The following is a 12,241-nucleotide window of genomic DNA, read 5'->3' on the forward strand; positions in this document are numbered from 1 at the left end:
GGCTGGTGCAATGGCACGATCTCGGCTCACTGCAACCTCCACCTCCCGGGTTCAAGTGATTCTCCTCTCTCAGCCTCCCAAGTAGCTGGGATTACGGGTGCATGCCACCATGCCTGGGTGTGTCTTTTTTTTTTTTTTTTAATTTTTTTTTGGCCAGGTGCAGCGGCTTACATCTGTAATCCCAGCACTTTGGGAAGCTGAGGTGGGCGGATCGCTTGAGGTCAGGAGTTAGAGACCAGCCTGGCCAACATAGCAAAACCTTGTCTCTACTAAAAAAAATATAAAAATTAGCCAGGTGTGGTGGTGCGTACTTGTAATTCCATATACTCAGGAGGCCGAGGCAGGAGAATGGCTTGAACCCTGGAGGCAGAGGTTGCATTGAGATTGCACTATTGCATTCCAGCCTGGGCAACAGAGCGAGACTCCATCTCAAAAAACAAAACAATTTTTTTTTTTGGTTTTGTTTTAAATGTACCTTTATTGTTTGACTTTGGGATCTAGGAGAGAGTATGTCTTTTAATGCCATTCTTCTTTACTGAGTCTTCAGTGACACATGTTTACATGTGGGAATATTTCACTTTTTAGTTCTTTTAAAGACCTTTTGCTACTCGCTTGCTTTTACTCAAACCAGAAGTTAAAGTGGCTTGCATAAGTGTCAGAGGTAACCACTTGGATCCAGAGTTTCTGGTTCTCTCTCTTTTGTCAAGTGGTTTAGAATTATCTAGGGTCTTTAATGGTAGATTTAAGACTTTGGAGTTCTTTTGGGATAGAATATGCAACCAGGTTTTGAAAATTTGGCATAGCTCTTTGTTCCTTGAAGGCCATCTAAGATGTTTTAAACATAATTGGGTTCTCCAATCTGCAGTATACAGAGGGATATCCTACAATGTAGCAACTTGGGATTCCAGAGAAGATGGTGCTGGCAAGTGAGACAGTTCTTCCTTCTAGGTTCTAAGTCTACAGTACAGGAGTTAGGACTGTGCCATTCCAGCCATCCTTATATTTAGATTTATGCTTTCAAAGAGCCTCTAATCTAGACTGAATAGACTCTAATCTAGACTGAGCTGTCTGGTGAGCAGTAAAACTGGCCCAAATAATGTATTTTATAACCAGTGCCCTTTTAGCAAGAAAGTCAGTGGGTTGTTAGGGATAGGCCACTACAGTGGTTCACAACAGGCCATAAGAGTCTATGAGGGTTTTTTTTTTTTTTTTCAGATGGAGTCTTACTCTGTTGCCTAGGCTGGAGTGCAGTGGTGCGATCTTGGCTCACTGCAACCTCCGCCTCCCAGGTTCAAGTGATTCTCGTGCCTCAGCCTCCTGAGTAGCTGGATTACAGGCGTGTGCCACCATACCTGGCTAATTTTTGTATTTTTAGTAGAGGTGGGGTTTTGCCATGTTGGCCAGGCTGGTCTCGAACTCCTGACCTCAGGTGATCTGCCTGCCTCAGCCTCCCAAAGTGCTGGGATTACAGGTGTGAGCCACCGTGCCCAGCCTATGTGGGTTTTTTTTTTTTGAAAAAGTAGTTAGCATTTAATGAAACTCCCTCCATGTGGCTTCAAGCCACCAGGACACAGGCCCCCCCAACACTCTTAATCTTCTCCTCAGCTCTTCTGCTGAAGAATTTGGCCTTCATGATGACAGGCTGCTTTGGGAGCTTTCCCTTTCCCAGAACTTTGTAGTAGTCCGATCGCACCACATCAATGATGGGAGCAGCCCCAGTCTTGTTTTTAGCAGCATTCACCCGTGTCTGTTCACTGACCAAAGTCCACAATTTGTCAAGGTTGACAGTTGGACAGAAGCTCTGGTTCCTCTTTAAGTGGTAATGCTTCATACCAACTTTCCCAAAGTAGCCTGGGTGGTATTTGTCGAAGTTGATCCGGTGGTGATGCAGACCACCAGCATTACCGCGGCCTCCGGGATGCTTCCGGTGCTTGCCTATGCGGCCGTGGCCGTGGCTCACGTGGCCCCGAAGTTTCCGGGTCTTCCTCAGTCTGCATGGCATGTTGGCAGCCCAGACGAAAAAGCGGGTTTTTTTTTTTTTAAAAAAACATGAATTCCCAGACTTCCCTGTAGAAACTGACGTAGAGGGGGGATTTAATTTTTTCAAAAAGCTCCCTAGGTGATTCTGATCATTCACGTTTGAGGATCACAAAACCTGAATATTTGAATTAAGCTACATGTATATGTTATTTCTCAGGTGGATGGTTATTTAGTGAAGGTGAGAAGTAGAGCCAGGCACGGTGGCCTGTGCCTTTGGTCCCAGCTACTTAGGAAGCTAAGGAGGGACTTGAGCCCAGGAGTTTTGACACCAGCTTGGGCAATATAGGGAGACCCCGTCTCGAAAAAAAAAAAAAGAACACACACACACACAAAAACAAAAGTACAGAAGATGATTTATTGTAGTAGACATGACGAGAAGGTCGTTAATTTTAAGTGAAGTGATTTACCTCTGTGTCCTGTATTGTTTTGGAATTAAAGATGTTACCTGTTGATTTAGGGGTTATGCCAACACTTAGCATGGTATGGAGGACTCGCCTGTTGGGAGGAAGGGAAACCTTTAGACTGTATCTGTGGTTTTAAATTATGGAACAAATTCAGGAGAGGATGTTAGCATTGAAACTTAGCTGGACAATTTGTTTAAAACTGGACAGGAAGGGCCAATGTTACTTCCTGTCTGAAAAGGAAGTGCTGGCTTCCTTCCTTTCCTCCTTGGTTAACTCTGGCCAACTTGGAATATGGGTGGGGGAGGGGCTGGTTATGTTAGTAATCGTGTTACCACTAATATTCGTGTATAGCCGCTTAAGGTTTACTCTTTTCCTTACTTGAAACATGTAGATGGGTGCTGTGTGTGCTCCTGTCTCCTTGTTCTTATATGGGAGCCTTGTACTAGGTTTGGATTTAGTCTGGGAAGCCTAATCTCTCCGACGTTACTTTTACATTCAACCTTATATACACCTCCCTTGTATTTTCTGACATTTGAAAATACACCAAGGAGTTGGAGGGAAGAAACTGAAACTCATTTGACATGGAGCGGGGTAAGTTGTGGAAAGGAGAACATAATTGGGCAGAGGGGAGTGGATGACAGAGGTTTCTTATTTCTGAATTGAGCCAAGAAAGCATTCCTTCTAAGTGGGGCCAGTTGGCACTGTTACTGCTATTTTAGGCCAGGCTTCTCCTTCCTACTTACCAGTCAATTGTATTAAGTGTTTGATGTGAGTTTGAACTGAGGTTTCAGGAGGGGAGGGAGCGAGGGAGGGTGGTGGTGGAAACAGCTGGTGCCTTCATCAAGCTATCTCAATTACTCTTCTTTTCAGAGTGTTTGGGGGTGGGGGTTGGTGGCACAGGAATTAGATGTGTGTTAGCAGAGTCTCAGCAAGTCTTATGTAGTGGGTTTGAATTCTCAGGCACTCTTAATGCTATGTGGGATGTTGGCTAGTTGGAATGTAGCTAAACCTTTCCCAGTCACATTCTTTCTTCTGCCTCCCCTCCCTGTAATTCTTTCAGCGTTGGGCCTGCTTTGGAGAGAGAAGGGTGTGGGAAGTTAGACAGCAAAACAGATTCATCCTTCCTACCCATTGAGTATTCAGCTTAGGTCTTGGGCCCTCCAGAGGCTTTCTTCGTATCCATTCATTATTCCTTTAGTTGGGCTTTCTAAATATGTCTGCAAAGATACAATTAGAACTGGGACCTCTGGTGAAGTTAAGTTGAATTGTAATCAGTTGGCTATACTTGTCTTCTTCCCTCCCTCACACCCCAGGATTACTATATTTCTGAGTCAGCACTCCTTTTCTGTCTCACCTGCTCAATTTGATGCAGAGAACTTGCCAAGCATCCTTTTGGATTAGCAGCATTGATGTGGGTGTGTTCAGTTCTCTGCCTGGGGTGTGTCTTTTACAACTTTTTTTTTTTTTTTTGTATCTCAGAAAACTCTTCCCTGCTCAAAGCTACTATTTTTATCTACTTTAATATATCTACTTCACACTGTAGTACTTAGTTAACTCATTTATTTGGCCTGGGCTGTGCATGAGGAAGAATTGGATAAGAATACTAACAGTCATAACTAATTGTTCAGTATTCTTGAGAGATAAAGGGAGTTAGTCTGATTCCATGCCAAGTAAGAGACTGTTAACTTTTTTTGTGTATGCTTCAGTGATAGGGTTTGCAATGGCTGGGCTCTGCTGCTGAAGTTCCATAGTGTTGCTAAATATTCTTTTCTATCCAACCCTAGAATGGCTATTGTGTATATTACTGCCCTACCCTTGCCACCTGGTCATACCAGATCCAGATAAGGATTAAATCCTTCTTTTTTTGGTCACCCAGGCTGAAGTGTAGTGGCATGATCTCAGCTCACTGCAACCTCTGCCTCCCGGGCTCAAGTGATTGCCCTGCTTTAGCCACCTGGAGTAGCTGGGATTACAGGTGTGCACCACCATGCCCGGCAAATTTTTTTATTTTTAGTAGAGATGGGGTTTCACCATGTTGGCCAGCTGGTCTCGAACTCCTGACCTCCAGTGGTTTGCCTGCCTCGGCCTCCCAAAGTGCTGGGATTACAGGCTTGAGCCACTGTGCCACGCCAAGGACTAAATCCTTCTAAGTTGTCTGTTTTAGACTTAGTTCCTTTGTATCATGTGCTGCTTTAGACCAGGGTCGGTCCATACTACTTCTAGCAGATCTAAGAAGATGAGAGGAATCTAGGAAAAATAAAGGGAAAAGAAAAGACGAAAAGTGATAGCATATTACTACTTAATTCCTGGTATGCCCCTCTGGTTGGAGGACTCCGCTGAGCATCTTGCTCATTTTATGCAAAGGGAATTGAGCCCTTTGGGCGGATGGTGTTGCTTCTTTGGATTTCAAGAATCTCTAGCTAATAGAGCTTAACCTCTGTCTGCATTTTTGCTTCTGTGATTTAGGGCTAATTTCCAATGGGTTGTACAAGATAATAGAAAAATGTATGATTTATCTCATTATTGCAGTTAGTGGAGGACGCTTATTAGGAGAGGAGGCTTTCTTTTCTGACTAGGCTCCAAATTTACAGCCCCTGACCCACTTCAGGGGGTTGTGAGCAGGAAAAGCTGATGTTGCTGTCTTGACCTCTTTGCCACCAGGATTTGGCTTCTGTGCAATTCCTAGTGGTTGTCCTCTCATTCTCTAGGGAAACGGGGAACTTTGCTCCCAGCACCTGATTAAACTGCCTCTTTGTAGGGTGGAGTCCGCTGCCTTTGTTTGTTCTCTGTGGAGCCTGTCTTAGTAATCAACTCTATGCTTGTAGGGAAAAAGTTTGAAAGGCTGAAAACAGAGGTGGATGATAGGGAAGGTGAAGTTCCTAAAGTAGTTCTCCAAATGGGAATATTCCATTGACCGAATCCAGGTTGGTAATCAAATTGCCATAATGGGATGTGTCACATGTAGCTGAGCTGAATTAACAACAGCAGTAGCTTTAAAATCCCTGATGCAGTGCCTCCAAAGTGAAGAAACTTGCCAAGTAGGAATCTTAAAAATTCCCTCACCCCCTCCAAACTCTTAGATCCACACGCAGTATCTTTCTGCTGATTCTTAAAGGCCTGAGCTTTGTCCTACGTAGTGTTGGCTTGGGGCAGAGAGGAGGGTTGTTTTCCCTGAACATGATAAGGAGCTGAGCAGGGCAAAGTGGGGGCTCTGGCCCGTGATTGGTAGACAGGATGCCCTGGAATGCAGTTGGCCTGCAGCCCAGAATCCAGCACTTTGTATTTGTTTGTTTCTGGGAGACTGTGGTCTGGTGCTACTGTGACAGGAAGTGAGAAAGCTGGGAGTGGGGGAACAGAGAGGGTCGATGTCTTTGTGGTTCTCCTGTGAAATCTCTTTGTCCCTGGAGAGCAGCTCTGCTACAGAGCTCTGCTGAGAAGAGAGCAGCCTTTGTGTGTCTAATGGGTCTCGGAGCATCTAGCTACTCCGAGGGATTAGAGAGTGTGAATTCTGACTGTGGCCTTTTGCGTTTTAGCACTTAAGTTATATAAATGGCCCCGATCTCTTAGCACTGGAAAGCTTACTGAGTTTTGTGTGTGCTACTATTCTTTGTGGATCTCTAGGATTTAATTAAGAAAGGAATTCTAGAAGGAAATAGATGTTAAGTAATGTTCATTTGCTGTATATGTTGCAGGTACCTTGTTGGGTTGAAAAGGGACAGAAAGAAACAGGTAATGCTGACGTCCTTTACATTTTAGATCTCATCCTTCCAATTGGCACCCTACTACATACAGATCAGGAGAAACCTACCCACGTAGTATTAAGAGTTACTAGCAATTCTCTAATGTTTGAACATAACTAGAGAATGGTTGGTAGTTTCCTGGGATTTTTCTTCCCTATGTCTAGACTGAAATAGCACTTGCAATACCCTCTCTCTTTTCTCCCCTGTTTTGTGTTTTCCCTGCCTTCCATTCCAGCTGTGAAACAGGCATCTTTTCTCACTTTGTGGATTGGGTGGCTGAGTCCTTAACTTTGAGCCAAGCTAGCTGGTTCCTGAGCACACACACAAACCCGCCTTTGATTGTCCAGGAGGACAGCTGCCCTAGAGGCAGATTGCTAACATACCACTAGAACAATCCTTCTTCTCTGTTCTTATGCTGGCTAGCACAATCTTTACTGCCTCTAGTTCCTTCTGTTTCCCACCCCATCTCTGATCTTTGCTTTTGGCTTAGTGAGATGTCACATTAAAAATGAGAGTAGGGATTGGATTTTTTTTCTTGTGGTAGGGTTGAGGGGATGATCAGAGAATGTGACATGTAGCCAGCTTTCTAGAGCAGGCTTGCCAGTGGTAAGGTAGGTGATTTTTACAGAGTAGTGCCTCTTTTGTTCTTAGCACCGTTCCTCCCGAGTACTAGGTTCTTATAAAAAGGAAGGTAAATCTAAGGTAGGCTGCAAGCTACTCTTCCCAAATTGAGTAAGATTTTGTTCTTTAAAGTGAAGGTAAGACCCAAAAGTCTAGCTGGCTCCATTCCACCTTCTCTTGCCTCCTTCCCCCCTCCGTAAAAAATGTCAACTTTGGCTTAACTTCTTAATTGGAACTAGAATGACTTTTTTTTTTTTTTTTTTTTTTTTGGAGACAGGGTCTTACTCTGTCACCGAGGCTGGAGTACAGTGACACAATCTCGGCTGACTGCAGCCTGGAATCACCAGACTCAAGTGATCCTCCCACCTCAGCCTCCCAAGTAGCTGGAACTACAGGCACATGCCACCACACCCGGCTAATTTTTTATATTTTTTGTAGAGATGGTGTCTTGCCATTTTGCCCAGGCTGGTCTCGAACTCCTGAGCTCAAGCAGTCTGCCCGCCTCAGCCTCCCAAAGTGCTGGGATTACAGGCTTGAACCACCTCTCCTGGCCCGAAGAATGACTTTTAACCACATGAAGCATAGAAAATTCATACTCTTTCCACTTTATCAAGAAGGAACATGGACTTGGAATAAAATAGGAGTTTCCACTACTTACTACTAGTTGATGAGCTTGGGCAAGATACTAAATACTTCTGGTATGTAGGTAGTATACTTATTTATAAAAAGAGGCCATTACTTCAGCAGGTGTTGAAAGGATTATATGATAACTTCAAGGGGAAGAGCAATAATATACAACTTTCTCCCCCTTCAAGGTGGGATTTTCTTCTTTCAGATAAGGAGAAACATTTCCTCCTGCTATCTGTCCTAAAGCTAAGAAAGGACCTTAACACTTCTGATTGATTTATTTATAGATTGACATGTTCTGGCTCCCTGTTGCTTATCTCAAAAGGAAGACATACTCCAAACTTGATGAAAAGAATGCCTTATTGGTCTTTTCAGGGTTTTGAGAAATTGGGACTGTGTAAATATGGCTCAGTTACATGCTTCCACCTTTTCCAAGTTATTTTCAAATGATGGGCAAAGAGGTGGGGGAATGCCATAGATTGAAAGTTTGGTGAGAAGCTGCTATTTTCTTTCTTTTTTTTTTTTCGAGATGGAGTTTCACTCTTGTTCCCAGGCTGGAGTGCAATGGTGCAATCTCTGCTCACTGCAACTTCTACCTCCTCGGTTCAAGCGATTCTCCTGCCTCAGCCTCCCGGGTAGCTAGGATTACAGGCACCTGCCACCACGCCAGGCTAATTTTTGTATTTTCAGCAGAGACAGGGTTTCACTGTGTTGACCAGGCTAGTCTCAAACTCCTGACCTGGTGATCCACCCGCCTCAGCCTCCCAAAGTGCTGGGATTACAGGCGTGAGCCACCGCGCCTGGCCGAGAAGCTGCTATTTTAAAAAAGGAATGTGAGCTCAAACAGTTGGGTGACCCCTAGTAAACTCTTAAGGTTAAGCTTTTCCATGAATATTTTTTTTTTTTTTTCAAGCCTAGGGTATGGAAGGGTATAAGGTGTCTCAGTTAATTTTAGGATTTCTCTTTTATGACATGAGACCTAAACAATACCTTTGCATTTCAATTAGGCTTTTTCTTATTTTTCGTAGTGTACCTGATCTCTCTCCTCTCGTAGGAAGGAGAAAGGCATTTGGCCTCTCCCCTTCCTTTAGTCTAACACCTCCCTCTGTTTTTTTGCCCCTCCCTCTTATCTTTGTTTCCTTATCAGCCTCTCCCTAAAGCCCTGCTTTCTCCTTTTAAGGTTAGGTGAGGTGCCTTTGGCAAGGTTGCACAGGGATGCAGGTAAGTAACTCAGTCTCTTCTCAGGATTAAAGAAAACTCAGTGTGAACTGTCCCAGTGGAGGGCCTTGGAGAGGCAGGTGCATAATGGGGGAGGAGAAGGAGGTGGCCTGGCCTGAGAGATCAGGACTTGTTAGACCAGTCCTGTGTGTGTGTCATGCATGCTCCATAGAGAAGCAGGTTTTGTTTCTTTCTGTACCCTTTCAGTCCTGGGCCCCCTCACTAGCTGAAAGCCACACCCTTCCTTGGCTTCAAAGCCAGCCTAGCACTAAGCCATTTTAGTATGTTATGGTTTGGGGTTGGTTCTCAGAATACTTAGGGGAAAAGAGAGAAAGAGAAGAATGTTTTATTTGGTCTCAGAATTTAGGAGGTCATGATGGTGGAGGTCAATTTTTTTTTCTTAAGTTACAGTAAAAACTTTAAATATTGACAGGTAGCTTTGGGTAAGGATAATAAGACTAAAGGCAGTTTAAGGTACCCTGTTGATGTATAGACGTTGCCAGCTCAAATTCCTTTTAACAAGGAAGTTTATATCTTTGTTTTTTAAAAAATATTTTCTCTGACATTCCAATCAGAGAGAATGCATCACTCTTTCCTAAGAGGAGGGTGGTCTGCCCAGAGCCTTCCTTAATTCATCAGAGAGATTCCTGGTGGACACCTAGTTTTTCCTTATGAAAATAAGACTTCTTTGGTCAGCCTTTTACCCTCTTTTAAAAGAAAATCCTTAACTAAATTAAATTTAACAGTGTTTAATTGAGCAAAGAACAATTCGCTAATTGGGGAGCCTTCTGAGCCAGAGTAGGCTCAGAGACTCCAGCGCAGGTATGTGGTAGAAGATTTATGGACAGGAAAAGGAAAGTGATGAACAAAAAATGGAAGTGAGGTACAGAAACAGCTGGATTGGTTATGGCTCAGCTGGCAGTTGCCTTATTTGATCATGGTTTGAACAGTTGGCCCCCTTTGAGTGGCCAAAACTCAGTGATTGGCACAAGAGTAGGTTACAGTCTATTTCTACCACCATTTAGGTTATAGTTCATTATGTACAGAGAAATCATCAGGCCAAACTTAAAAGATGTAAGGAGGCATAAACTTGCCTAGGCTAAACTTGATTTTTTTTTTTTTTTTTTTTTTGAGACGGAGTCTTGCTCTGTGCCCCAGGCTGGAGTGCAGTGGCGCGATCTCGGCTCACTGCAAGCTCCACCTCCCGGGTTCACGCCATTCTCCTGCCTTAGCCTCCCGAGTAGCTGGGACTACAGGCGCCCGCCAACACACCCGGCTAATTTTTTGTATTTTTAGTAGAGACGGGGTTTCACTGTGTTAGCCAGGATGGTCTCGATCTGCTGACCTCGTGATCCGCCCGCCTCGGCCTCCCAAAGTGCTGGGATTACAGGCTTGAGCCACCGCGCCCGGCCTAAACTTGATTTAACACTACTGAATGGAGAAGTTGGGCCTAGCAGGAAGCAGATCCATGAGGAAGCATAGAAAGAGTGAACACTAGGAGAAGGCCATATCCAGAATAATACAGGTTTTGTGACTTGAGTAGTGCTCAGTTGTGATTGTGAAGTGAGCACAGTCCTTTTAATCTTAATGCAAATCAGCTTCAGGGACTTGGAATTAACAGAGGTGAGTCTTCCCAGTGAAGTGAGAAATACTAGAACTGTTCTGACTGAGCATGAAGGTGGAACATGGTTGGGCATGGTGGCTCACGCCTGTAATCCCAGCACTTTGGGAGGCCGAGGCTGGCGGGTCACTTGAGGTCAGGAGTTTGAGACCGGCCCGGCCAACGTGGTGAAACCGTGTCTCTACTAAAAATACAAAAAATTAGCCAGATGTGTTGGCGGGCACCTGTAGTCCCAGCTACTGGGGAGGCTGAGGCAGGAGAATGGCTTGAACCTGGGAGGTGGAGGTTGCAGTGAGCCGAGATGACGGCATTGCACCTGGGCGACAGAGGAAGACTCCATCTCAAAAAAAAAAAAAAAACAAAAAAAAAAAACGTGGAACATCAAGTGGAGGTAGGGTGGGGTACTTAGACTTTGGACTCTGGTACAAGCAGTGATAAGAAGCCACAGAAAGGCCGGGCGCGGTGGCTCACGCCTGTAATCCCAGCACTTTGGGAGACCGAGGCGGGTGGATCACGAGGTCAGGAGATCGAGACCATCCTGGCTAACCCGGCGAAACCCCGTCTCTACTAAAAATGCAAAAAATTAGCTGGGCGTGGTGGCAGGCGCCTGTAGTCCCAGCTACTGGGGAGGCTGAGGCAGGAGAATGGCGTGAACCCGGGAGGCGGAGCTTGCAGTGAGCCGAGATCACACCACTTCATTCCATCCTGGGCGACAGAGCGAGACTCCATCTCAAAAAAAAAAAAAAAAAAAAAGGCCGGGCGCGGTGGCCCACGCTTGTAATCCCAGCACTTTGGGAGGCCGAGGCGGGCGGATCACGAGGTCAGGAGATCGAGATCACGGTGAAATCCCGTCTCTACTAAAAAAAATACAAAAAATTAGCCGGGCGTGGTGGCGGGCGCCTGTAGTCCCAGCTACTCGGAGAGGCTGAGGCAGGAGAATGGCGTGAACCCGGGAGGCGGAGCTTGCAGTGAGCCGAGATTGCGCCACTGCACTCCAGCCTGGGCGACAGAGCGAGACTCCGTCTCAAAAAAAAAAAAAAAAAAGCCATAGAAAATGTTGACAAAATATATTTCTTTGATTTAGAAACAAAATGGCAAGTTTCTTTATGGTTGAACCGGAATATTTCTTCAAATTTGGGGTCAGGTGCCATTTAAGGCAAATAAATGCCTTTTAGGTATCTGGAGTGCCCCTTTCTGGCTTGAATGTTATGTAATACAGTGCTGTAGTGTTACAGGTGCTATATTTTGTTGATTAGTATTCTGCAGTAGGAGGCTTGTTATGCTATTTATTTATTTATTTATTTATTTTTGAGACAGGGTCTCACTCTGTCGCGCAGGTGGCAATGTAGTGATTGTGGCTCACTGCGGTCTGGACCTCCTAGACTTGAGCAATTCTCCCACCTCAGCCTCCTGAGTAGCTGGGACTATAGTGTGCACCACCACGCCCAGCTAATTTTTGTAATTTTTTTGTAGAGGCGGGGTTTTGCCATGTTGCCCAGGCTGATCTTTAAACTCCTGTGCTCAAGTGATCTGCCCACCTTGGCTTCCCAAAGTGCTGGAATTACAGGTGTGAGCCACTTTGCCCAGCCCAGTGTGCTGTTGAAAAAAGCCCTTTGCAATCCCTAGAATGGCTGGGCACAGTGGCTCATGCCAGTAATCCCTGCACTTTGGGAGGCCAAGGCAAGAGGATTGCTTGAGCCCACGAGGTCCATGCTGTAGTGGGCTGTGATCACACCACTGCACTCTAGCCAGGGCGACAAGAGCAAGACCCTGTCTCAAAAAAAAAAAAAAAAAAAAAAAAAATTCCCTAGAACGACATGGAAATGGAGTTTTGCCTGTCATTGTTTTTAGAGGGAGAGCATAAATCTGTGACACTCGTTTTGTTGTTGTTGTTGTTGTTTTTGAGACAGAGTCTCGCTCTGTCATCCAGGCTGGAGTGCAGTGGCACAGTCTCGGCACACTGAAACTTC

General features: G+C 45.0%; 1 protein-coding gene and 1 pseudogene across 6 annotated transcripts in view; one reads left to right on the forward strand and one right to left on the reverse strand.

The window, feature by feature from the left end:
* CTNND1 (catenin delta 1) overlaps positions 1–12,241 on the forward strand; it is a 58,998-nt gene that overhangs the window by 11,757 nt on the left and 35,000 nt on the right. The window lies entirely within an intron of this gene.
* On the reverse strand, positions 1,502–2,036 carry LOC100586994 (annotated as a pseudogene). The gene has a single exon (XR_001113508.2). The product of XR_001113508.2 is annotated as a 60S ribosomal protein L27a pseudogene (transcript).

The sequence above is a fragment of the Nomascus leucogenys genome, chromosome 4, assembly GCF_006542625.1.
Source record: "Nomascus leucogenys isolate Asia chromosome 4, Asia_NLE_v1, whole genome shotgun sequence".
Classification (NCBI taxonomy): domain Eukaryota; kingdom Metazoa; phylum Chordata; class Mammalia; order Primates; family Hylobatidae; genus Nomascus; species Nomascus leucogenys.